This window comes from Eulemur rufifrons, chromosome 30 (assembly GCF_041146395.1).
Source record: "Eulemur rufifrons isolate Redbay chromosome 30, OSU_ERuf_1, whole genome shotgun sequence".
In the NCBI taxonomy this organism is placed as follows: domain Eukaryota; kingdom Metazoa; phylum Chordata; class Mammalia; order Primates; family Lemuridae; genus Eulemur; species Eulemur rufifrons.
The window spans coordinates 43779747-43807420 of record NC_091012.1 but is presented as its reverse complement, the minus strand read 5'-3'; the positions used below and the strand labels follow the sequence as shown (position 1 = coordinate 43807420).

General features: G+C 43.9%; 1 pseudogene; it reads left to right on the top strand.

The window, feature by feature from the left end:
- The first annotated feature begins 12075 nt into the window (after positions 1-12075).
- Positions 12076-22708, top strand: LOC138377862 (RNA-binding motif protein, X-linked 2-like; annotated as a pseudogene).
- The last annotated feature ends 4966 nt before the right edge of the window (positions 22709-27674 follow it).

Genomic DNA, 27674 nt, shown 5'->3' with positions numbered 1-27674 from the left:
TGCCAGGCTCTCTCCCTTCATTGGTGCTTGAAGGACTCTGGAGGGACAGGGGCATTCATCAGGTCTCCTGTCTGGCAGAAGATATAATTGATTCTAATCACACTTTCTTCCTCTGTAGCTTGATAACAAGTTTCTACTTTTCTTCCAAATCCTCAAGTACCAGCTTAATAACTAATCTCAGCTTAATTATTTGCTTAATAACTAATTCTCAGTTACTATTGTGAACTGCTTTTAATCAACCAAGATGATCATAATCAGTTGAAGTGGGAAGTGAGGGCAGGTGAGCTATTTGAGGGGCACAGTACACTCTCAGGGGTGTTGCCACACAATTAAGCTGTTTCTTACCTTTTGCTTCCTAGCACCTCAAAGTCTAATTTTCTCAAATAGGGTGTACTGTTCCCCTATTTCTTGCAGATTCTAGTTTATGGTCTCACAAGAATTGTCTTTCAGTTTAGGCCAGTGGTCCCCAACCTTATGGCACCAGGAACCGTTTTCATAGAAGACAATTTTTTCATGGACCAGGGGTGGGGGGTGGAGGGAATGATTTCAGATGATTCAAGCATGTTACATTTATTGTGCGCTTTATTATTACATTGTAATACATAACGAAATAATTATACAACTCATCATAGATTGGGGACCCCTGGTTTACACTAGAGCCCATTCCCTGCCTAAAGCTGCTGTGTCTTGGGTATACTCATTGAGAACTGTTTCCGCACCGTGTTGGGCCACGTCTCTGGTTGACAAGTGGCAGCTGCCCAGCTTGCCTTTCTTGACCCTGTGGACCTGAGATATCTGTGGGAGGAGGAGAGGAGGAGGACCGTATTCTGGGAAGTGTCTGCTCAATGTTTGGCTGTGGAATTTTCCAGGGATAGGAGTGTGTGGGGCTAGAGCAAAGGGCGGCAGTGTTGCTGAAGCAGGGGAGATGGCCTCAGGGGAGCCAGCTGTGTAAATCACTCCTCTTTTAGGTCGTGTATCCATTTGCCTGGGTACATTAGGACTAACCTTTTGCCTGCCACTCTAATCTTGGATACCAAGAAGAGAGGGGTGAGGAGAAGAGTGGTTAGAAGCTTGTTTACTCAGTTCAGGTGAGAGCACAAATGGGAAAGGTTAGTGTTTTAAGTGAGGGAGTGGAGAGCAAGGCGCGGAGCTGGAGGCAAATATATTCCAGGATGTTTTGACAGTCCAAGGGGGCCTTTGGCAGATGGCTCTCCTAAAAAGGGATCAGAAAGGCTGTGTGGGGGGACTTGCTATTCTGGATGCCAGCCTGAGAACAGTTCCTTTTTTTTTTTTTTTCCCCAAGTCCTATTACTTCACTTTTTTTTCAATAGTTCTTATGATTTGGTACATCCATTAGGAGACTGATTTCAGTTGCACAGAACCTGGCCCAATTTTATGCCTGGACATAAGGTGTGCTTTTGCTTCCCCAGCTCTGACTCCATGGAATCAAGCTGTCCCTTGTCAAGCCCAAGTTCAAATTTGAGAGTGCATCAGCATCACCTGGAGGGCTTGTTAAAACCCAGATTCGTGGGCCCTGCCCCCAGGGGTTCTGATTCATTAGTTCTGGGGTGGGCCTGAGAATCTGCATTTCCAACAAGTTCCCAGATGCTGATGCTGCTTGCTCAGGGACCACACTTTAAGAACCACTGCTCTAGGCCGGGCACGGTGGCTCACGCCTGTAATCCTAGCACTCTGGGAGGCCGAGGTTGGCGGATTGTTTGAGCTCAGGAGTTCGAAACCAGCCTGAGCAAGAGCGAGACCCCATCTCTACTAAAAATAGAAAGAAATTATATGGACAGCTAAAAATATATATAGAAAAAATTAGCCGGGCATGGTGGTGCATGCCTGTAGTCCCAGCTATTCGGGAGGCTGAGACAGCAGGATTGCTTGAGCCCAGGAGTTTGAGGTTGCTGTGAGCTAGGCTGACGCCACGGCACTCACTCTAGCCTGGGCAACAGAGTGAGACTCTGTCTCAAAAAAAAAAAAAAAAAAAAAAAAAGAACCACTGCTCTAGTGCAATGGTCCTTAACTTTAGCTGTGCAATGGAGTCACTTGGCAATTCCAAAAAATACTGCTGTTTGGGTCGCACAACAAAAGATTCTTACATGATAGTCTGGGTGGGATCTGTGCATCTGGAGTTTTCAGCTCCTCAGGTGATTCTAGTATTCAGCCAAGGTTGAGAACCACTATCCAATGACTGCAGCACAGGCTCTGGAGTCAGGACACCTGGATTCCAGCCTGACAGTATCTCTGTGACTTTGGTTGGGCCAGTAACTTCACCTTTCTGACTTAGCCTTGGTTTCTTCATGTGTAACATGGGGACAATAAGACCTACATCACACGGGTGTGAGGATGATCAAATGAGTTACCATGGATGTGAAAAAGCTTCATAAGCTGTAAAATGTTACGCAGTTTTTATTATCTTCTACTCTGTTAAGCATATTAACACAGCTAATCAAAGTGTGTATCAGAAGCACTGGTATGACGTGAGAGATTTGTAGAAATGCAGAGTCTCAGGCCCTGCAGGAGACCTACTGAAACAGTCTGCATTTTAACAAGATCTCCAGGTGATCTGTATGCACATTAAAGTTATTCTTGCCTGTCTGCTGATCTCAGGAGCCTGGCTGTAGTAGTTTCCTTTTGCTGCTGTAGTGAACTATCACAAAGTGACTTAATACAAATGTGTTATCTTACAGTTCTGAAGGTCAGAAGTCCAAAATGGGTCTTCCAGGGCCGAAATCAGGGTATAAGCAGAGCTGTGTTCCTTGGGGAGGCTTTAGGGAAAATTCCATTTCCTTGCCTTTTTCGGCTTCTAGAGGCTGCCTGCACTCCTAGGCTCCTGGACCCACGACTTCAACCTCTGCTTCCATGATCACTTCTCTGACTCTGACCCTGCCACCTCCCTCTTTTAAGGACCCTTGAGATGACATTGGGTCCACCTGGACAATCCAGCCTAACCTCCCCATCTCAAGATCCTTAATCACATCTTCAAAGTACCCTTTGCCAGGTAAAGTCACATATTCATAGGTTCCAAGACATGGACGTGGACATCTTTGTGGGAGGCATTTTTCTGCCTAGGACACTGGTATTCTCTGCTGCATACATCTCTTTCCTCTGCATCCTCCCCTTCAGCAGAGCCTGCCATTGAAGCCAGGCTCCTGGGAGAGGAGCTCTAGGAAGGCAGCCAAGACAAGCGTGCCTGATTTCTTGTGGTGCCTAGACCAGCCATCTGCCTGCAATGATTTAGCTGCACCTTGCCTAAGGACAAAGGCTCAGTGACATTTAATATCTCTTCCTGAATGACTGGTACATATATTTCTGTAAAATATGCACCTGTGTGAAAAGAATGGAATAGGTTTATATGTACTGACACAGAGAGACCTCCAAAACATTGATTGACAAAACAAGCCACAAATCAGTATGTAGAGTCTGGGCCCATTTATGGGAAAAAACTCCAAACCCAAATATATGTGTGTATCAATGCATAGAATGCATAGAAAGGAGACTATTACCAAAGAGTGAGTAACTTTGAAGAGGGGCGTGGGATTGAGGGGGAGTGAAGAGTCACGATTTCCTTTGAATACTTCTTACTTGTCCTATGGTTTCACACTGAGAATGAATTTTTGTGATTTTGAAAGAGAAATCTTCCCCCAAAATGTCCTATTTCAGCTCAGACACCATTTTACGGAGGGCTTTTCCAGACCATGTGGAAATGCATGTGTGCACGTGTACACACACATAGTATACAGTCATGCATCCTTAAAGACAGGGATGAATTCTGAGAAATGCATCATTAGGTGATTTTGTCATTGTGTGAACATCACAGTGTACTTACACAAAGATGGTATACTTACACAAACCGAGATGGTATGGCCTACTACATACCTAGGCTATAGAGCACAGCCATTGCGCCTAGGCTACACACCTGTACAGCATGTTACTCTACTGAATAGCATAGGCAGTTGTAACACAGTGGTAAGCATTTGTATATCTAAACATAGAAAAGGTACAGTAAAAATATGGTGTAAACTTATGGGACCAGCGTCATATATACGGTCCATTATTGACTGAAACATAGCTATGTGGCACACGACTCTGTGTGTGTGGGAGTATAAATAGATATAAGTATATATAGTATTTTACATATGTCATGTATAATTATATATAAAATATATACATATGCACTATGTAATAAACATATAAAAATACACATACATATGTGGACTAGAGAGGGAGTGAGAGAGAGTGTATGTTTCCTTTTGCTCATATTGCCTTTAACCTGCCTGTGCTGCAGGTGTAGAGAAGGTGTGTGTGGATTGAGAGAAATGGTAGAGCAAGACAGGGTGGGAGAATCAGTCTTTGAGGCTTTCATCTCTTCTTGGAGTGGGTGGCCCTTTGAAGAAATAACCCTAGACTTCTGGGCATCTGAGCCTTGTGGCAATGATGATACCAGCTAACGTTTATGGGGCCTTTAAGTCCCAGGTACTGTGTGAAATATACAATGTGGATTTTCATTTAATCCTCACAACAATTCTATAAGGTAGGCACTATTAATACCTTGATTTTACAAATGAGGAAATCAAGGCACACAGAGAAGTGACTAGTTTGCTGAAGGCTATGCAGCTTGTAAGTGGAAGATGTTGGAAATTGTCAGAGGGGTCAGCGGTTTGTGTGGGACCTGTGGAGAGCCACCAAAAGTTTGTACTGTCTCACATCCACCATAGAGCCTACATGTTGTTCCTTTTCCTTGCCAGTTTGTGTCTCTGTGCCTTTGCACATCCTACTACCTCTGACCTTCAAGCTAACGCTTGTATGCTGTGGGCTTTTTCAAAGGTAGTTGGGCTTAGAAGAAGTGAAAGCCTTTCTTTGTCAATAAAGTCCAGTGATCATGGAAAGTGAAGATCATTTTACTTTGAGCCCAAGGAAATGTGTGCATCTGGACTCACGTATACCTCTCCATTTATATTCCCACTCCTGCTTTCCATTCTTGCTATTGCCTTTCATTTAGTACTTTATTATCTTTCATCTGCACTATTGCTGTAGCCTTCTAACTGCTCATCTTGTCTCTCCCCACATGAGTACCCCCTATACTAGCACGTTTGAGTGCCTACTCTATGCTAGTTACTGTACTAGGAAAGAGCTTTTCATACATTCAGTCAACATGTTGTGAGCTAGGGGTTATTGTCATCTCCATTTACAAGGGAAGAAGTTGCGGTTTGGAGAGGTGAACCTACCCAAGGTTACCCAACTAGAAAAGGGTGGGAGAGCTGAGCTGGGATTGGAATCCAGTTCTCCTTACTCCTGGTCGAAAGGTCTGTTTGCTATTCCATGTTGCAGAAGCCTGGGTGTGGTAGGCTGAATAAAGTCCCCCTCCCCACTGCCAATAGATGTCTACATTCTGATCCCTGGGACTTACGAATATGTGACCTTACATGGCAAGCTACTTTGCAGATGTGATTAAGCTGAGGATCTTGGGATGGGGAGGTTATCCTAGATTTTCCAGGTGGTCCCAGTGATATGATCACAAGGGTTCTTACAAGAGGGAGTCAGAGTGAGCAGTATTGGGGATGTGACGACAGAAGCCAGAGGCTGCAGTGATGCAAGGAAAGGATCACAAGCCAAGGATTCAGGTGGCCTTTGAAAGCCAGAAAGGGTCAGGAAATGGATCCTCTCCTGGAGCGGCCAGAAGGAACCAGCCCCGCCAACTCCCTGGACTTTAGCCCAGTGAAACTGATTTCAGACTTCTGACCTCAAGAACTGGAAGATTTGTGTTGTTTTAAGCCACAAAGTTTGTGGCGATTTGTTACAGCACCAAAGGAAACTACTACACTGGGTTAAAAGGTTAATATGAGGAGACAGTTCAAAAACTAGGTCCTAGTTATACTGCTTCTTGGCAGTGGCTACTGCCCAAGGGGCATTTGGTTGCAATACTATCAATACAAAGGTTCTTCCTTAGCCAGGAAAGAGCAGCATTGTTGGCCCGAGATGCCCAAATACCAGCAGCCAGGAAGGAAGCCCAGCAGAGGGCACTCTGCAGGGAGAAAGCAATCCTTGGAAAGGCTCTGCTCCTGTTTACATAACCAGGAGGGGGTCTCTAAAAGGAAAGATCCTTTCAGGCACTTCTGGTTTGCTCTGACTGTGTTGTATCTTAGCTGTGCTTCCTGCAGGCCAGAGGAACTGCAAGTCTTTGCACACATAGGTGGCATAGAAACAAATTCAGGGTCCCCATAGATTTCCCGAAGCCCATGCCATGGATCCCGGAAGAGGTGATATGTTAGCACAATGCTTCATTTCCTATTCTCTTCATTCCACCAGGCAACCTACAACTAAAGAACAGACCTTTTAAACAAATACACCTCAGCAGCTTTCTTAACACAGGAAAGTGTGGCCCACATCCACCCTTTTAGACTTGTGGTTTGCTTCCATCAGACAGCACTACGCCTAAGTCTCCAATGTGGGAGCAGGTCAGTACAGGACAGCATCCTGGTTAGATTTATGGGTCCTCTTGAGTCAACTTTCCTGCTGGTGACATTGTTTTGGATCAACTGAAAGAAGTGTGTGAAAATAGTAAAAACTTAAAGATGCTTCTACCAAGAGAACTTTTCTGAAGTGCTTGATAATCATGATCATTTTCACTGTCTTTTCTTTTTGAATACATTTTCTCCTGCTTCTTCATCTTCCTTGGTCATCCTCCTCCTCAGTCACCTTTATTCTTTTTTTTTTTTTTTGAGACAGAGTCTCACTCTGTTGCCCAGGCTAGAGTGCTATGGCATCAGCCTAGCTCACAGCAACCTCAAACTCCTGGGCTCAAGTGATCCTCCTGCCTCAGCCTCCCGAGTAGCTGGGACTACAGGCATGCACCACCATGCCTGGCTAATTTTTAATATATATATATATATATATTTTTAGTTGTCCAGATAATTTCTTTGTAATTTTAATAGAGATGGAGTCTCGCTCTTGCTCAGGCTGGTCTCGAACTCCTGAGCTCAAATGATCCACCCGCCTCGGCCTCCCAGAGTGCCTGGATTACAGGCGTGAGCCACCGTGCCCGGCCTCTCAGTCACCTTTTTTGACTCCTCAGGCACTTTTTAATTCATTGATTTGCCAACTGAATTCCTTAGTTTCATTCCAAACTAGTCTTCCTGCCCTTCTTAGCTTGGCAATGGGTGTCACCCCCTAACTAGTGTCTCAAGCCAGAAACTTAAGCAAAATCGTCAGATGTTTCCTCACTACCCACATCTACTTTAGTCCACGTGTTGTGCCTCTAAATCTGTTGACTTTGGTTCTGTCCATCACAGCCAACCAGTGTCCTAACTGATCTCCCAGTATCAAGACTTGTGTGCCTTCGATTCATCCCCCATCCTGGCTCCAAAGTGATCTAAAATAAAATTGATCATGTCACTCCCAGGCTCAAGGGAGGGTGCTCAGATTGTGTGTGTTTTTGTCACACATGTTTTCCGTATAGACTGAGCATGCTCACCTTTGCATTTTCAACAGTAAAGCAATGTCTGCATATAGCAGGTCCTCAACAAAAGTGGCTGACTAGTTGGTTGGTTGAGTGACTGAATGATTAAGACTTATGATCACTTATGGTTGCCTGTAGGCTAGAATCTGAACTTCTTGGCTTCACCTACAAGGCCCTTTACAAAATGGCTTGAACTCTTCCATCCTCATCTTCAGCTATTACTGCCTGGCCCCATCCCATCCCCTGGTCATACCATACATTTTTCACACTTTGGTGCTTTTACCTCTGGTAGTTCTGCTGCTTGAAATGCTGCCTGTGCACCATCTCCTGTCTTCTGTCCACATGGTGACTGCCTTCAAGGCCCAGCTCAAGCATCACCTGCCTCTCTGTAGCTTTCCCTGACAATCTGCTTTCCACCCCCAGTTCCCTCTGACCCCCCGGCAGTCAGAATTAATCCTCCCTCATCTGGTTCTAATGGCCTTTCACTCATACTTTCATTATGACACTCATCCCTTTGTATTATTTTTCTTTATATCTGTAATGATCTAGCAACACTGTGAGCTGCTCAAGGGCGGGGACTGGGTCTTGTGGTCTTGTTGACTGTAGTATCCCCAGCATCCGGGCCAGTGCCTGAGCACTGACAAACACAGGATATGCCTTTATGTTGGGGTCATATGTGTTCTTATTTATTTTTATTTTAAAATACAATATATTTTAGTTTGAAAAATACCAGCATGGAACACCACCTTCTGTGCTGTCACCCGGAGGCAAACCACCATCGCCTCTCATCTGAATTATTGCACAGCTTCCTAACTGGTCTTCCTGCTTCTACCCTAGGTACCTCCCTGCTCCCTCCCTGACCTGTTGTCAAGGCAGAGCCAAAGCGATCCTGCTAAAATGTACACCAGATCAAAGTCCTTTGGTGACTTCCCACCTCACGTCAAGTAAAATCCAAAGTCAGTACCCAACATGGCTGTGTCCAATCTGTTCCCTTTACCTCAACTTATCCTGTGCATGGTGGTTATTCCTGTCCAGCCATACCACCTGGATTCAAAGCCTGGCTCTACTATTGACCAGCTGTCTGACTAGGGCAAGCAACTTAACCTCTCTGTGCCTCTGTTTTCTCATCTACGAAATGAGGATAATAGTATCTACCTGATAGGATTGCCGCAAGAAGAAAATGAGTTTATATATGTAGAATCCCTAGAACAGTGTCTGGTACATGGCAGATACTAAGTAAGATTTTGTCAAATAAAAAAATCTATCATTCTCCCCCTTGCCTCCTCTTCTCTAGCCACAGACCTCTTTGCTGTTTCTGAAACACACTGTCCCAGGACATGTGCACTTACTATTCCCTCTGCCAGGAACACTCCCCCAGATGCCACCATGGCTTGCTCCCCATTTTCTTACAGGTCTCTGCCTCCATGATATTCTATCAGAGAGGCCTTTTTTGACTGGCCACCCTTTATAAAATAGCAACACCCCAGTACTCTCTGTCCCCTTAACCTACTTGATTTTTCCCTCATAGCACTTATCAACATCAGGTGTATATTTATATGTTTATTTTCCTTCCACAACAAGAATGTAAGCTCCATGAGGACAGTAACTTTGCTTACCTTGTTCACTGTTATAAACCCAGCACTTAGAACAGTGTCTGGCACTTAATAGGTGCTCAATAAATACGTATTTAATGAATGAATAAAAGAGAAAAGCAAGAAAATATAGATCATGAAGTTTTTGCCAAGATAACATGACAATAAAAAATCTAAGTGATATCTGGATAAAGGTAAGAAAACTCTAACAGTATAGAAAGGAATGGAGGGAACATAAAGGCCTCTCTCCCCCTACCCTCATCTGTTTTCTTAACGGTAACCATAGTTGTATGATTTTTCAATTTCATTAACCAGTAAGTATATTGTGTGCATTGTATATGTGCAGGAAAGTGTTTGAGGTTTGAGGTGCTGAGAAGCTCATAAATACAGAATCTTTCCCTTCCAGGATCTCAGAGTCTTCCCGGGGGGAGAACATAAAGGAGTTTTATAGTGCTGAAGAGTTGAGAAGTGGGAGCCATCGGTGTGGGCTGGCACGATCAGGAAAGGTTTCTTGCATGAGAAATGAGTTGATGGGGGTTTGGAGTTTGGGCAGGTTTCAGTAAGAGAGGTATGGGGCTCTCTCAGCAGAAGTGTCTAGGTTGAGTAATGAAAGGGGCCCTCCAGGAAATGGCTAGACGTGGAGCCTGGATGATGTGGAGCCTTTGTATGGGGGAGCAGTGAGGGAAGAGACTGGAGAATAGGGGCTGGGACAGTTAGAGGAGTTCTGAAAGAGCCAGGAAGCATGTGATAATGACTCAGAATAGGACTGTGACTGGAAGAGACGCATTTTATAGACTCTGCAGTAGTACAACTATTAGGACTTGGTAACTGAATGGATATGTTGGGGTGAGGAATAGGGAAGACTGAAATATGACACCCATGTTTTTGAGCCTGGGTAACCAGTAAAATAGTAACAACATTGCCCAAAATAGGGAGGTCAGGAGGAAAAACTGTTTTGAGGTGTGGCGTGGTGGTGGGCAGTGGGAAGATGACTCTGGCTAGATAAATTGTTCAGCCTTTCCTTGGATGTGGGGACTGCCTTTCACTTCCTTAGCATTACCTGCAGAAGCTAGAACTAAATACTGCATACAATAGGTGCTAAATGGATGTTATTAGGAGAGATCACTAATAGCCACCTTGGATGGTAAACCCTGCCCTTCCTTCCAGACGTTAAGTTCAGAGGGTCCTCTGGATCCCCGTCTCTTTTCAACTCAGACTTATGGATATCTCTAGGCATCATCTGACCTACCAGTCTCTACCAACTGCAAGCACATCCATGGAGAATCCGACTTCCTTGCTTCTTTAGTTACTTCAGGCTCTCCTAGGATGATCAACTATCCCAGTTTGCTCTGGGCTTGCCAATTTTAGCACCAAAAGTCGAGAGCCCCAGGAAATCTCTCAGTTCCAGACAAACAGGGGTGGATTTCAGCTCTCCCAGCTTCGGAATACCTCTGTGGAAACCACCAGCTGGACAGTGACAGTCTTTTCACGTTCTCAATCTAGATTGCTCTTCTCTTTGCTTGGTCTTACACTACTCTTTTGCTCCAGCTTTCTTCTGAATGCTGATGACTCAGCCTGGAGTGTAGCCCCAACTGTCTCATTTCATAGTCAACTGAAGAAGACAGCAAGATAATGCTGCATGCTAGTTTACCACTTGGAAGTGGCTACTTCAAACGTACAACTAAGCAACCTGAGATTCCTAGGAGCAGAAAAAACCCACGTGCAATCTGTCACTGTTTAGTTTTCATTGCCAAGATAATTCTACAAGGTTAATGAATAGCTCTGTTGGAGTCGGGGTGGGGGCACAGATAGAATGGGGAGAAACTGTCATTGACGGACATCCTCTGTTCTGCTTCTTGGCAGGACACTGGTTACATGGTGAGTCACCGAGGGTACAGTTGTCATCATCATTATAATGCTTCTATAAAGGGCCTAATATCTGACGTTCTGAGCCAGGCCTACACAGAGAACTACACAGCTCCGGACCTTCACTTTTAGAACATCATGGTCCAAAACCAGATATGGATGTGGACACATGCAAAATGGATTCAAATCCTCAATACGGGTTAAATCAGACAGTGTATGTCAACCACCATCTCTTCTACTTGTTTCTAGATATCTCTGGAGTGACATCTGTCAAGCAAATACATCTTGTGCCCTTAATTATATTATTAGCTCCTTGAGTTCAGGGGACCCATCCTTACACTTCTGTCTACAGACATGAGCTCTACAGGACAAATATAGATGCTCAGAGAGGGCTGATTAAATCAACCTGACCTGATGGGTGCAAGCAGAGTGCTTTTCAAGTCACTGAATTCCTTTGAGCTTCAGTTTCTTCCTCTATAAAATGGAGAAGGTAATTTTATCTACCTCATGGGGTTGTGAGGGTGGAGAGACAATACATGTAAATTGCTTGGCACATAATCTAGCATCCTTTACCATACCATCTACTCAATTGTTAGCTGTTTAATACTAACTTCTGCCTCCCGCTCAACTAGGAGAGAGACTACAGGAAACAGTGAGTGTAGCAGCCCTCACACAAATCTGTGGGTATTCAGCCTATAGAAGCAGACTGGTCAGTTGCCTGTGTGTTGGGATTTGACGGACAACAAAAGATGTACGCTTTCACCTGTCTGCCTCACTTTTCTGCTGTAACACTGAGGAACAGGGATGCTTTGATGGGGCTTCTGACTAGGAGCCAGGGCTGAACTACAGTGGCCACGTCAGGCACACCTTGTTCAGTCTTCATTCAGCAAACATTTACAGCTAACCCAATCAGTGCCAGGCATCGTCCAGTAGCTAGGGGTCCTGTAACGGACCGGGCTCTTACCCCTGCCTCATTTCAGAGAGGAGCTGGGAGACAACAGAGAACAGCTGTCTTCCTAAAAGGGAAACGCACGGAGGCCGAAAACCGCTTCTGCGCTAATGCGCAGGCGCCAAGCCGGCGCGGCCGAGCTCTTCCGGCGCAAGCTCACCGACCCCAATGGGCGCGCAGCGCCTGGGCCGCGCATGCGTCGTGCAGCCTCGTCCGGAAGCTGAGGAGTTGGTGCCCACCGCGAACCCGCTGAGATGAAGTAAGGCCTCAGTTTCCGTGTGAGGGAGTGGGAGCGGGCAACCGAGAGTGGCTCACTGGGGCTGGGATGGTAGAGCGTCTGCCGGGGCGACGGGCGGGGGAGGCGCGGAGACTAGAAGAGCTAGTCCTCTAGTTTGGCTCTCCCTCAGCTCAGGCCGGGCCGCACTTGTCCGCTTTTCCGCCCTCTCCCCTGCCCCGGTGCAGCCCTTTAACTAAGGTGAAGCTGATCAACGAGCTGAATGAGCGAGAGATCCAGCTTGGGGTGGCGGATAAGGTGTCCTGGCACTCGGACTACAAGGACAGCGCCTGGATCTTCCTGGGTGAGGTCCACATCTTTCTCCTGTAGTGAGTGCTGGGCCCATTCTCTCCTGGCCTGCTCCCCACCATTCCCCCCCTGCTCTCCCCTCCACATTCATTGTCCGCTTTTATATCCATGTGCTGTCTGCCGGTGACTCCGTGTTCTATACCTCTCTTCGCCCCCTTTTCTAGTTTGTTCTCCGTGCCAAATCAGTGCTCATGACAGTTACTGTTTGTCTTTTGCCGTGCTAAGCCTCACAGACCACTGTTACCTCTCTGTCTGTCTGTCTCTCTCTCTCTCTCTCTCTCACACACACACACACACACACACTCATTATACAGCTGAGGAAACTGAGGTGGAGAGAAGTTCAGGGACTTCCTTAAGGTCACACAGCTAGTAAGTGCAACATCCAGAACTGTGGGATTCTAGAACTCATGATCTTAGCCACTACCCCATATTACTACTAACCTCCCTCCCCCATTCTGCTTCCCTCAGAATTCACTTTCCTTCTCTCATTAGCTCCTGCTTTCTGACCATGACCGTATTCACTTTGTGTCATAACCAGCAATTCCACAGTTTGACCCTTCAAAGAGATTATTGTACCAGACATTGTGCTAAGCACTTAATAGACATTGTTTTATTTAATTCTTATAACAATGCTGTGAGGTAAGTACTAGTATCCCCATTTTACACACAAGGAAAGAAACATTTGGAGGAGAAATTATTCCCTATGACATGTTTAACAGTGTCTTCATAAACCTTAGTCTATATGTAGATGGGGTTAATAATGACATATTTAAACCACTTTTGTGTTGTAGCAGTTTGTGTGGCTAATGAGCAGATGAGTTCAAGGTATATTTTTGGAAGCAGAATTTTGTGATGGAAACTTTCTGCTTTGTCCATAGGATTTTGGGTGTGAGGAAGACTGAGTGATCAGATTAGTTTGGTTAGTGGTGTTCCCCTGAGCTTTGCACTCAAAAAGTTAATCCTTTTTCTGTGCTACTGGTGCTTCTGTCATTGCATCAGACTGTGATTTCCCTGTGGCTTATTCTTTGCACCTGCCGTGTCTGGCCTAGTGCATGGTACCTAGTAGATGCTTGGCCAATGTTTGTTGAACTGAAATATGATTTTCTTTTCTAGGAGGGCTTCCTTATGAACTGACTGAAGGGGACATCATCTGTGTTTTCTCACAGTAAGTCCTCTTTCATTTCCTGCCTTCTGAGTCAACAGAGTAGTTTGCTTCCATGATGTATTTTGTGGCGTCACAAAAGTCATTTATTTTAATTCTATGCTAAATGGCATCCCTACATGGGGAGGGCTGGAGCTTCTGCTCTAGTCTAGGTCAGTCCCAGGACATGGTTCTAGAAAACTCCCATGTGGAAGATCCCAGAAGTCGGATAATTTGGAAAGCTGTCTTGGGGATTCTGGTCTCTTTCTATTGTTGGTTTTTTGGGGTTTTTTGACATCTTCACTAGAATGTTTATAGCAGCACAACTCACAATTGCAAAGATGCGGAAACAACAAGTGCCCATCAATACATGAGTGGATCAATAAAATGCGGCATATGTATACCATGGAATTCCACTCAGCTACAAACAATAATGGTGATCTAGAACCTCTTGTATTGTCCTGGATAGAGCTCTTTCTATTGTTTTTTCACTGAGGCTTGTTCATCCTGGGCCTATACTGGAAGAGACTGGAACTCTCAGGAAGGTACCATGTTGGGCCACCTCCTTGGGCTCCTGCAAACTAGAGGTAACCCCTGATCACAGGATGTTTTTGGGCCCTCCTATGTGTGGCAATGTAGGATTGGGGCAAAGCACAGGGGAACTGGGGGCAAAGACAGAAGGGTTAGGTGGTAGTTTGCTTTGTTTGTTTCTAGATGAGTGTAAGGTTAGTGAGCAGAGCCAATCTCTTTACCCAGAGGCTGAGCATCACAGACCGCTGAGGAACAGGAATGAATAGGAGACCTGTATATTCTTCATTTTTGCTATGGGCTGATAGCAGCAGCACTTGGTGGGAGAGGGTGTTGGCAGCTCACACTGGTAGTAGCAGCTGGTAGGAGAAAGGCTGGGCAGCTGACACACAAGCCCAGAGCTAAACAGGGTGGTTAGACAGTCCACAGGCTAAGAGGACCTCGGCAGCTTCCAGGAGTAGGGGGCCAGTTCCTTTGGGTTTTGTAGCCCTCAGGAGCAGAGAAGTTGGACAGCATGTACAGGCAGAGGAGCATGGCAAAAGGGGCTAGCGAAGTAAGCACAGGTAGCATACCCTGGAGGGGGATTGCCGTGGCAGGATGGTTGGGCTATCCATAGGCAGATGGCACTGGCTGAGTGGTTGGGCAGCTTATGGGGCAGAAGGCCATAGGAAAGGAACTGGGCAATACACGGGATACACGGGAGCAGAGGGCTGTGGCAGAGGGCCCTGGCAGGGACAAAGGCCGCGTCCTGTAACTTCTGACTGTCAGAAAGTTCACAGCAGGTGCAGCGTATAATTTCCACCCCTTTGTGATACCTCTGCCTGATCTAGCCTTCCATGTTAGAGCTGTTTTAGTTTTACTTGCATGCAGTGATGATCAGTTAGTGTGTGTGTTCATTCTCATTTTCTATTCTGGCTACACACATTGCTCCCCATGAAGATTGCCTTTGCCATGGATAACAGTGGATTTCGAAAACATGCTTTGTTTTCTCATTATGAAGGTAATGTACAGTCATGATAGAACATTTGGCAAAAAAAGATACAAAGGAAAAAAATAGAATATACCCTTAAGGAAAGTCTTAACAGTTTGGTATATTTCTTTGTTATTGTTTTTTTAAAATATTGGGCATTATTTCCAATGATTTGCTATTATAAATTATACTGCAGTGTACGTCGTAGTGTATAAATCTTTGTATGCATCCCTGATGGTTTCCTTAGAGAAAAAGGGATATGGATCAGTATGTTAGCATTGTTAAGATGTTTTGTAAACATTGCCAAATTGCTCTCTGGAAAGGTTGTACCAATTTCTACTCACTAGAAAGTCTGTTTTTCTGAATCCTGATCAATAATGGTTAGAAAAAAAAACTCATATTCCCGGAGGGTGGAAAAAAATATTTGCCAAATAAGTTTCTTATCGTTATTTTACTTTACCTTTATTTCATCATCAGTAAGGTTGAACATCTGTTCATAAATTTGCAGCCCAACATTCTTTGTTTTTCTTTGTAAATTGTTTATTCATATCCTTTGCCAGTTTTTTTCTAATGGTGTGTTCCTTGTTTTTTGTTGATTTTACGTGAGCCCTTTGTGTATGAAGGATTTTATTTAACTCTTTGCTACCACACTTAGTCATGTATTGTATTGCAGATCGAGTATCTCTTATCTGAAATGCTTAGGACTAGAAGTGTTTCAAGATTTTGTGTTTTTGTGTTTTATTTTACGGATTTTGGATATTTGCACATACATATGAGGTGTATTGGAGATGGGACCCAAGTCTCTACATGAAATTCATTTCTGTTTCACATACACCTAATGCACATAGCCTGAGTGTAATTTTATGCAATATTTTTAATAATTTTGGGTATGAAACAAAGTTTGCATACATTTAACTATCAGAAAGCAGAGGTATCAGGTGTAGAATTTTCTACTTATGGCCTCATGTCAGCACTTGAAAAGTTTTGGATTTCAGGTTTCTGGATTAGGGATGCTCAACTAGGACTATGGATTTTTTTTAACTTGATTTAATGTCTTATCATTATTCTTTCTTGATGCTCAAGTTGTCCCTATTTGAAGTTCAATAGGAGTCCCTTCAACTCAGATGCTATATTATTTTTCTAATTTTAATTTTGAAATAATTTTAGGCTTAAAACAGGAAGGTTAAAAAATAGTATAAAGAATACCTGTATCCAAAAAAGAATACCTGTATCTATTTCAGCTAGATTCCCCAGATGTTAGCATTTTACCACATTTGTTGTTATTATTTCTCTCTCTGTGTATATATACATATTATAATTTTTTTCTGAGCCATTTGTCAGTTGCGGACATAATGTCTATTTATCCGTAAATTCTTCAATATGTATTTCCCCAAAATAAGGACATTCTCTTTTTTAACCTCAGTAAAGTGATCCAATTCAGTGAATCACCACTGATACAGTATTATTATGTAACCTGTAGACTTTACTCAGCTTCATCAGTTGTCTTGATAATGTCCTTTATGACAAAAGAAAAAAAATGTTTTCTAGTTCTTTATTTGTAATATAAGTTATAAATTTTTTTTATGGATAACTTAATTACTTATAATTAGAAATTATATTTTCTGTTATCTTTTTGTCATTTGTCTTTGAACTTTGCTTATTTCAATGTTTTTGCTAAGCAAAATCAGTTTATATTTATGCATTCATTCATTTATATGTTTAAATTAATATATGGTAAAATTGACTTTTGGGGTGGAGTGTATAGCCCTATGAGTTTAATATAATCACCCTCATAATTAGAATGCAGAACAGTTCCATCATCCCCCAATAAATCCCTCATCCTTTCCCTGTATAGTGTCCCCCTTCAGTATTTTATATTTATATAGTTAAATTTATCAGTCTTTTTTATTGCTTCTGGATTTTTGAGTCATAAGTAGAACGTATTTCTCCCCACTTACCCATCTGTGTTCTATTCTAGTGCTTGTATGGTTTCAATTTTGTACATTGAAGTTTCCATTCCAGTTAGAGTTTATTCTATTGTACAGTGTGTGGTTTGGATCCAGTTTTATGTTTTTTCAAATGGCTACCGAGTTGTCCCAACACCATTTATAAAAAAGTCCATATTTTCGTCATCAGATTGGGATGTCGCCCTTATCATATCCTAATTTTTTCACATATACTTGAGTCTCTTTCTCAGCTTTCTATATTCTGTTCTGTTGGTCTGTCTATTCATTTGCCACACTGGTTACTCATAGAAGCTTTTCAGTATGTTTAACATCTGGTAGAGTTACTTCCTCTCATTGTTTTTTTTTTTTTTTGGTTTTCCTAGCTATTACGTGTTCATTTTTTTTCCCATAAGATTTTTAGAAGTAACTTACCCAGCTCTAGGAAAAAGAGAACTTATATTTTTATTGGGATCACATTGAATTTATATATTAACTTGAGAGAAAATTTTGATATCTTTATGATATTGAGTCATCCTGTCTAAGAACGGGATGGATGCCTTTATATTTGTTCAAATCTATGTTTGTGACTTTTTAGGAGATTTTTAAAAGTTTTCTTGATATAGGCTTTGTAGTAACACATTACTTGTTAAGTATATTTCCAAATATTTTATCTTTTTTGTTTTATTAGAAATGGGATTTCCCTTCCAGTATTTCTTCTGATTATTTTTTGTATGTAAGAGGGTGATTGATTTTTAACTTTATATCCCATGGCTTTACTGAATTGTCATAGTTTGTTTTTAATCAGTGTTTATCATTGATTCTCTTAGGTTTTCTATAGATACTATCATATATAATCTGCGAACAGAGGTAGTTTTACTTTTTCATTTCTTGTATGTTTTGTCTAATTACATTGGCCTGTACCTTCAATACAGTGTTAAATAGTTCCAACCTCAGTAGAATCACCTCTAGTGTTTCTCGTTAAGTAAGATGCTAGATTTCAGGCTGAGGTGTATGTATGTGATCATGTAATGTATCTATCGATTTCTATTTTATTTTTATGACTTTGTTTTTAACTTATAAAGCTTTAACTTATTTGAATTTATGTTTTTATAACGAGTAGACTTTTTTCTATTTAATTTCTGGTTTTATCTCTATGAACTCCTGTTTGCTTTCATTAGGTTTCTCTTTCTTCTCTTATACTCCTTTTTTTAACAATAAAATTCTTCAGGTTACAAATTTTCCTTAGTATGGCTTTCTCCATATTTCTTAAGTTTCAGTATGTGTTCGTCTCACTTTTGTTATTTTGAAAATAGTCTGCCGTTGATTTTTTTCTTTGTTCTGTTTCATGTTCTCTTTAATGCAGTTGTTAGGAAAGTAGGTTTCAAGTTTAAGTAGGGTGCTTTTTGTTTAAAATATTATTTCCAGCTTGATAACATTGTGATTGGAGAACGTGGTCTGTTTTTTGGAGTTTACTGAGGTTTACTTTGAGGCCTAATCTATAGTGAATTTTAATACATGTTTCATGAATTCTTCAAAATAAATTGTCATCATGTAGGATTCAAAGATATCTGTGTATCTAAGAGTCTGGCATTAATATTTATTAATATAATTATAGTAATATGTTTATATTTATATCACATAATCATATATGATTAATTCCTCTGGTTTTATTTCTGTCAGCTTTGTTATAAAGTTCAAAATGATGTATTAAATTCTCTCATAACTTTCTCTTTTAGTTTTTCTTTGTATTTCTAATAGTTTTTTAATTAAATTTTTGATTTCTTAATTGATGCATAAAGTTACATGACTTAGACCTTTGTTATGTATTAGGACCTCTTTCAGTGTAAAATAACTTTCTTAGTCCTATTTAATGTTTTTATTTCAGCCTTGAATTTGTCTGTGATGTTGATATTGCCACCTGTTTTTTTTTAATTAGATGTTCCTTTTCTTGTCTGCCTTTTAATTTTCCACATTTCTATGTCATCTTGTTCTAGATGTGTCTCCTGTACAGATTATATTATTTGAATTTTGATTTATCACCCGATCTGCAAGTTTTTGCATTTTAAGGCAATAGTGTCTTACTGTTTTATGAAATAAATAGGTATGGGGAGATTGTTAACATTAATCTCGTACGGGACAAGAAGACTGGGAAATCCAAAGGATTCTGTTTCCTCTGCTATGAAGACCAGAGGAGCACAATTCTGGCCGTTGACAATTTTAATGGGATCAAGGTGAGTGTGCTTATTAAGCAGGATTTGGCTGGACTCTTTCCATGTGTAGAGTCAGGTTTTGTTTTCTACCTGGTCCCCACCAGCATAGGGACAGTACTGGTTAGCTTGTGTGTGTTCTGAGGGCTGCAGAGGTGTGGAGACATACTGGCCAGGAAGGAATCCCAGGAAATAATTCTTTTCGCTCACGGCCCCGTCAGGACTTGTTTTTTACCCTCATCTGTTAGCAAACCATCTCTCCAGGAGCATGTGTACCAGGCCTGCTCCCCATCCGGGTCTCTGTTTTTCACCTTTCCTTCCTCGCCCTCCACTCATCTCTGGCGCACTGGACAACAAGACACTAGCAAACACTGCTCTTCGGTATCGTTCTGTGTCAGGGGATTCGGGCTTCGTCATGGCCTCAAAACCCAAGACATAGCCATGTATATCTGTCATGTGTCTCCAGTGACCTAGCATATTGGGCCCTGGGAATCCTCTCCTTAAAATCTGATGGCAAATTTTACAAAAGTAACTCATTCTGAAATTTTCTGTCCTCTGTCCCTCTCCCCACCCTTATGAGGCACTGAGCTGAGAGAAGGAGACAGGGCAAGTCAGGCTTGTGCTCGGGCTCTGAGGCCTCCTCCCTGCAGTGGGTTGACAAGTGCGCTTGCCACACGGTCAGGAAGAGCACACGGGAGAAACCCAGGCGGCCAAGGGGCCTGAGGGAGGGGCGGATGGCCCTCTAGGCAGCCCCGGGAGGTCACCCAGTGGTCACCCTGCCACCACCCATAGAGACAATGACAAGTACAGAATTAGCAGTAGTAATTGAGATAATGTGTGCAGTGGCAGAGCACAGTGCTTGGCACATAGTAAGTGCTCAGTAAACGGCAATGATTACTGCAGTCCTCTCTGCCTCTCCAAATCTTGTCCATCGGCCTAGATCCAAGATTTCTCTGTCCCCTGAAGCTCATGGTGGTGATGCCTTCATGGTCCAGGGGTCCCCGTACGCATTGAGGAAAATGCTGCATTTGAAATGAACATGGTCATAGGGTGAGGGTAACTCTTGACCTGGAGAGTTTGTCACTGAGGACACCAGTATAGAACAGCCAGAGATTATAGAACAGGGTGGAGCAGGTTCTAGGCTTGATTTTTAAGAGCGCCAACAGCCGGAGGGAGTCACTGTAAAAGGAAGGTTTGAAAAAATGTTTCGATATGGGGAATAGGATAGGTGACGGAAGCTGCTCAGGCTTCAAGGTAAGAATAAAAATCTGATCTTGTGTTGAAACCATGCAAGCCAAATTTTTTGAATTTTGGATGGCATTTCCTATGGAGTAAGCCTGTATCTTCCTGAAAATACAGTGTTTTTATTGCAAGTGTTTGTTGTTGTTCACATGGACAGTTGTGAGTCATAGCACAAGAATCAGAGTGAGCCGGTTCCATTATGGTGGGGATAGAGCAAGGTGTGAGGGCTTAAGAACAAAGAAAGTGGTCCTTTCTCCATTCCATCCTCCCTCCCGATTATTGGTCCGACTTTGCCTCTTCCTAATTACCGTGCTGAGAACGCGGGGTAGCATTAAGCTAGATATTAAGAATTCCTTCTAGTTGCCAAGCTTTCCCAGGGAATGTTTCACTGTAAACTAATGTTACAGATTTGGGCTAATTCATTGTGCATTTAATTCTCACACTTTCCCTGATGCTTGTGCTTTGGGGCAGTGCTTCCCTGTCTTTTTTCACTTCATGGCACACGTAGAACATGGGGCTATTTGTATGGCACCTGAGGGAAACTAGGGAGGCTGGTAGTACAACTGCCCCAGGGGCTCCAGCTGCCCCAGGCCCCCGGCTGGCTTGCCTAAGGGCTGAGTGTATCACTGTCTAGACCTCCGTGCTGTGACAGGGCAGCTGGGCGGGTCTGCTTCAGTGATAGTGTTAACAGGAAGGTAATGGATGTGGTTCAAGCCATGGTTCTCTGTAGCTTGGGTTCAGATAGTTTGGTATGAAGGCTGTGTTTCCTGTCTGCTTAGATTAAAGGGCGAACTATCCGAGTGGATCATGTATCTAACTATCGGGCTCCTGAGGACTCAGAAGAACTGGATGATGTGACCAGAGAGCTCCAAGAGAAGGGCTGTGGGCCTCGTACCCCCTCACCGAGTTTGTCTGAGGGCTCTGAGGATGACAGACCCACCAAAAAACACAAAAAAGGTAAAGCGTTGAGACCCAAGAGAAGATTCTGGGTGGTTTTAGTATATGGTCTTGCTAGCGTTCACTGACAGTTGATAGTCAACTGTTATGTGTGAAAAGGGAAGGCGTGGGGCACCTTATTCTAATCAGGAAAAGGGGAGGTGTCAGTGGAAGGCTAGAGTTATGGGCAGAGCTGTGTGCCCCCAAGTCGGTATGTTGAAGTCTTAGCACCCAGTACCTCAGAATGTGACTGTATTTGGAGATCATGTCTTTAAAGTGATAATTCAGGGTGGCAGTTGCCTTGTACAACAGCTTGACATTTGAAGGGTGACAGGCATCCAAGCTGGCTTCTCGGAGGCACTTTTGTGGAAGGCTGGACTATGACTGCTTCACGCTGCTTCCAAGGATGTTTTCCTTGTGCACACTCTCCACCTCCTAGCATGTGAATATTTTGAACTATAACCGCTGTCGTACAGTAATGTAGTCAGAGAAGAATGGCACTTTTATTGAAGGAGTTCTTTATTTTTTCCCTTTCTTATTGTTTGCCCCGCCCCCTTCTTTCGTCCAGAACAAAAGGAAAAAAAGAAAAGAAAGAAAGAAAAGGAGAAGCCTGCCCAGGGAGTACAGGCAGAGCAGCCGCCCTCCTCTTCATCACCCAGAAGCAAGGCAATAAAGGAGAAGGATGGCCCTGGCCCTAAGAAGCACAGCAGCAAGAATGCAGAGCGAGTTCAGAAGCCAGAGTCCAGGGAGGGCCGGAAGGGCTACTCGGGCTCCCCTGAGGCCAGGACCGCCTGCCGTGGTGGAGCAGAGGACCTGGAGAGGGAGCCGAAGAAGGAGAAACCCAAACATGAGCACAAGTCCTCAAGCAGGAGGGAGGCAAGAGAAGAAAAGAACAGGGGTAGGGACAGAGGGCGAAGCTCAGACACACATTCTAGCCGGAACAATGGGCGTTCTGAAGCGCGTAGTCATAGAAGTAGAAGTAGGAGCCCTGACAAATCCCACAGGCATAAAAGGGCCCGGCGCTCCCGGGAGCGGGACTCCTCCAATCCCAGGGACCGCAGGCGTCACTGAAGCCTGTTGAGCTGCTCAGTGGATTTGGAAATGAAGTGTGTTTTTAAAATGCAGTCCAATTCAGTTGTATTGTTGCTAGTTTTGTATATAAAACCTCTGGGGCTGAATTCTTTTAATCCCTTGAATGTTGGAGTCATCGGGAGGGCTGTCGTTTCAGCAGCCACATATCCTCAGTTCATTGTCCCTGAGAATATACTTGGTACTTAACCGAATGCGTGTCCTGAATTTTGGTTCATGTAGACCCTTGGACCCACAGACCCCAATTTAAGATGAAATTGCCAGGAAAGGGCAAATACCAGACAACTCTAGAAGCCTAGTCTTCCTGCTATTAATAGATGTTGAAGAACCAGCATCGTAGGACCTTTCCAGTTGGCAGGTAGAAGTGTACAGTGAGAAGTGTGGTCTGTTAGCTTTGGACAGCTCGCTGTGGATGTGAAAGGATTCTTAAAATCAGCCAGCTACCTGCCTAAACCCTGTGTTAAAATTTGTTTAAATGTCTTTCTCACTTTTTAAAATCCTTTTTAGTTGATATGTCTCTTTCCACATTTTTATTTGCAATTTATTCATTTATTTATGTCGAGGTAAAATTCACATAACATAAAAGTAACCATTTTAAAGGGGACAATACACTGGCATTTGGTACATTCACAGTGTTGTGTAACCGTCACCTCTGTCTAGTTCCCAAACCTTTTCCTCATCCCCAGATGAAACCCTGGACCCATTAAGCAGTAACTTAACTCTCCATCTGGCCCCACTCCCCAGCCTCCCCTCCCGGTCCCCTGTCCCTGGCAACCACCAGTCTGCTTTATGTTTGTGGATTTGCCTGTTCTGGGAATTTCAAGTAAGTGGCATCATACAGTCATGGCCTTTTGTGTCTGGCTTCTTTAACTTAGTGTAATTTTTTTAAATTTCAAAGTATGATGGGGGTACAAATGTTTCTGGTTACAGGGATCACTTTTGTAATGCTTGAGTCAGGGTTAGAAGTGTGCCTGTCACCCAGATAGTGTTCATTGTACCTGTCAGGTAGGTTTTCAGCTATCCCCTCCTCCTCCCTCCCCCGCTTTGATTTCCATTGAGTTACACTTCCCTCTGTGCACATGTGCGCTCATCAGTTAGTTCCAATGTAATAGTGAGTACGTGTGGTGTTTGTTTTTCCACTCTTGACATGCTTCACTTAGAAAAATGGTCTCCAGTTCCACCCATATTGTTGCAAAAGGCATTAAGTCATCCTTCTTCATGGCTGAGTAGTACTCCATGGTATACGTATACCACATTTTGTTAATCCACTCATGAATTGATGGGCGTTTGGGTTGATTCCACATCTTTGCAATTGCGAATTGTGTTGCAGTAAACATTTGGGTGCAGGTATTTTTTTGATAAAATGACTTCCTTTGGGTAAATACCCAGTAGTGGGATCTCTGGATCGAATGGTAAGTCTGCTTTTAGTTCTTTGAGGAATCTCCATACTGTTTTCCATAGAGGTTGTACTGATTTTGCAGTCCCACCAACCGTGTATAAGGATCCCTTTCTCTCTGCATCCATGCCAGCGTCTGTTGTTTTTGGACTTTTGATTAAAAGCCATTCTAACTTGGGTAAGGTGATATCTCATTGTGGTTTTAATTTGCATTTCCCTGATGGTTGATGACATTAAGCATTGTTTCATGTGTTCATTGGCCTTTTTTCTGTCTTCTTTTTAAAGCTTCTTTCTGTTCATGTTTTTTTGCCCAGTTTGTAATGGGGTTGTTTGAAGATAATGTTTTTGAGGTCCATTTACAGTATAGCATGTATCAGTACTTCATTCATTTTCATAGCTATATAGTATCCCATTGTATATGTGGTTTGTTTCCACCTTTTGGCTATTCAGCTTCCTTTTTGTGTTCCAGACATACCAGGCTACCTTCTAGGTGTAGTCCACTGTTCATTAGCCACTCCTTCTGGGATGAGAGACTTTGTTAGCTCCATTACCCATCTCCCTGGTCTGCTGGGTAGTTCCTTCTCATTTTGAGTCTTAGCTTGCTTTTATCTGCCAGTCTGTTGTAAGTTCAGTAGGAACTAGCTCACACGACCTTTAGCAGCTGTTGGCAAATTATTAGACTTGAATTTCTGGCTCTGCAAAATGCAGGACCAGAGCTTTAATAGTGAGTACACTAAGTGAGATTTCTCTCTCTGTTAGTTTGGGTCCTTGATGAGATGTGCAGGAGATTTTGAGGGAAGATGGGGAAGTGGAGGAGTCTGGGAAAGCTATCAGACTATGATGTAGGTCTACCCTTTGGAGAAGAAAGGGAAGGAAAGAAGGAAGGAAGGGTGGGTAGGAAGCCTTGTGGTACAGTGCCAAGAATCAAGAAGACCAAGGTGAGTTGAGCCAGAGTGACCTGTCAGAGGAGCCCTGCTAGGTGTCCTTGGTAAGCAGGAGTTCGTGCTGTCGGCTTCCATCTCAGCCATTGTGGCTGCTCTGCTCATGTGCCCATCGTGTCAGTTCTGGTAGCCAAGTAAGTGGCTGTAGGTCCCTTTGGGGAAGTACTGGGCGAATCATCACATACTCGCCATTGTCCTTCCTGGGGACCCAGCCACTTTGCAGATCTGAAAATGGGCTGAAGTCTGGGAGCTGAGCAAGGCAGTAGGCCTTTTTATTGGGGGAACCTGCCTCGGCCTCCTGTTTGTCCACTCTTTCTCAGCTTGTAGATACTGAGCCATACCCACATTGACTGACTATATTGCTCCTGAGGACACCATGTTCTGTTAGCCATGTCCACAGCTCCCTGAAGGTGAAGCGCGCTTGGCTGTCCTTCAGACCTTGTGGTGGGTTGTGGTATATGCCGCCTCCTGCCTTCTGGAGGTTACGCATCTCTACCTGGTGTCTGTTACTCTGGGGTCCCCCCATACCCCTGGGTGTTGATGAGCCCAGCTTTGTGATGGTCTCTCTTAACTGTCAGCCCTGGCCTGCAGAGGAGGCCACCTCCAAACTTAGTGTTGCTGGTGCCCCTCTCACCGTTGCCTTCTTGATGTCCTTGGTGCATGGGGTGTCCTCTGGCCTTGCTGTGGAATGCTGTCTTCTGGTGGGGTTTTTGACCTCCTGTAATGCGTCCCCTCCAGCGTATCCCCTTCCCTTCATTCCTTCCTCTGCCGTTTGCCAGGGCAGCTCAGGCCTTTCTACTTTGCCCAGCATTGGCCATTACTTTCACCAGGCCTCTGAGATCTGCCATAGTAGAGACTTCTCACCCCCTGTGACCCTTGCCAGGGGATTACATCTGAATCCTGTTTCCTGAGAAAGTGCTTCCAAGTCTATGAATTCTTGCCTTTCCTGCACTCTTGCTATACACTGTCAAAATCCAAACCCAGTGCTGCCTTTGTTCCTGCCAGTATGTACCCCCTAAGTTTTGAAGCTCTTTGATGTGTGCTCCCTTCTCCTTTATTAGGCCCAGTACTTCCTCAGCCAGGTCATGCTGGGATTAAACGCTCATTACCAGTTTAATAACAAAGAGGCCTGGAGACAGCTCCTGTGAAGGGGGGCACTGGTTTCCCAGTGTGGGGTGCAGCCTCTGCGGCATCTTCCGGCACAGGGGAAGTACTAGCTTCCACTAGAGGAGAGTGGGCCCCCTCTGCAAACGCACAGTAGCTGCAGAGCCAGCACCCTCAGGGCTGTCCGGCCAGATGTTCCCTCCCTCGTTTCAGAGTCTTTCCAAGCACAGGAAGTCGGGTGGCCCTGACTTTGGCAAACAGACCTGCTGCGTAATCAATATCGACCATTGAATCTCCGTGGAGTTCTGCAACTCGATCCTGTCTGCTCTTTGGCTCAGCTGTGTCTGCTCCTCCACTGCAGGAGGTGAAGTCCTCTTTGTGAGCTCCACGGAAGCCCTCTGGCTCTCTCACAATCTTTGGCCACTTACTAACTGAGAATTCACCCCTGTTAAAGGAGAAGTCACACATTTCTCATTACCCTGCCGTAGGGCATCAAGACAACTTAACACTCTTAAGTTATCCAACTGTCTCCAGTATCTTTGCAGGACTTACTCCACCCAGATTTTTTAAAGGTGTGAGTCAACACACCTGCAAGGCCATTCTCCCAGTTTTCCCACGTGCGCAGAAATCTTTGTGGCTCATCATTGCCTGTTTGTTTGGACCGCTGCTGCTACCACTTGTGCTAGTTTGGGTTCTCTGAGAGGCAGATGCTAAGATGGGATTAGACATAGGAGAAATGTATTAGGGAAAATTTATTAGGGAAACAGAGAGAAAATGAGGAGGGAGGCAGAGGAGTTCGGGAGAGCCCAGATGCACATCTAACCCCTGTGGAGGAGAGAAGGAAGGAAGGAAGAAGGGTGGTTAGGAAAAGTCTTAGACTGCGGGGTGCAGTTCTAGAATTTATTTTACTTTATTATACATTGATTAATTATAATTGTGTCAAATATGGGTACAAAATGATGCTGTGATTTATGAATGAAATGTGGAATGATCAGATCAAGCTAAATAACACATCCACCACCAGTTGTACAGTTCTAAGAACGTTTCAGCAGAACAAATGTGTCTGTTGGGAAGGGGAGTTTATCATGGGCCCTGAACACCCCTGCACATTTGTGGTGAGTGTCTTAAACTGCAAGACTTACCCATCTCCTAATACCGAGCCATTGCTGCAGATGGTCCCGTAGGCAAGCAAGTAGGGCAAGGTGGCCACAGTGTGACTACTGTTTAACTGCTCACTTCCAAGGGGAGGGGCAACATTTTGTTTGCTCGTTGCCCAAAAAGTCCTGAGCACTTGACCCAAAATTCCTCAGCTGCGATGCAACCCCCTGCATGCATAGCACCCACCCGAGCCTGTTGCATTGGCTGTGGGACTTGGGGGAAGGGGGGCTGGAGAAACTACACTGATGCTTATGCTGTTTTCTGTGTTGTAATGAACTGTCTTGTTCTAACCCGTGAAGTCTCACTGTCTAGGTTCCACACCTGTGAAGCAATGGCAGGTTTACTCCTTGCCATCTCTCTGAGGTTGGGGCTCTTGACAGCATCCCTGACCCAAAGTCACCTTTCAGGGGAGTCCTGTGTCACATAGAAATGGCCTGCTTTAGTGTCTCTGCCACACCAAGAAGCACACGTGGGGAGTCTGGGTGTGATGAAAACGCAGTGATGGATGGTGGGTTTCAGCCATGTTGGATTTCAGTCACAGCAGTATTGGATTCCAGAGCT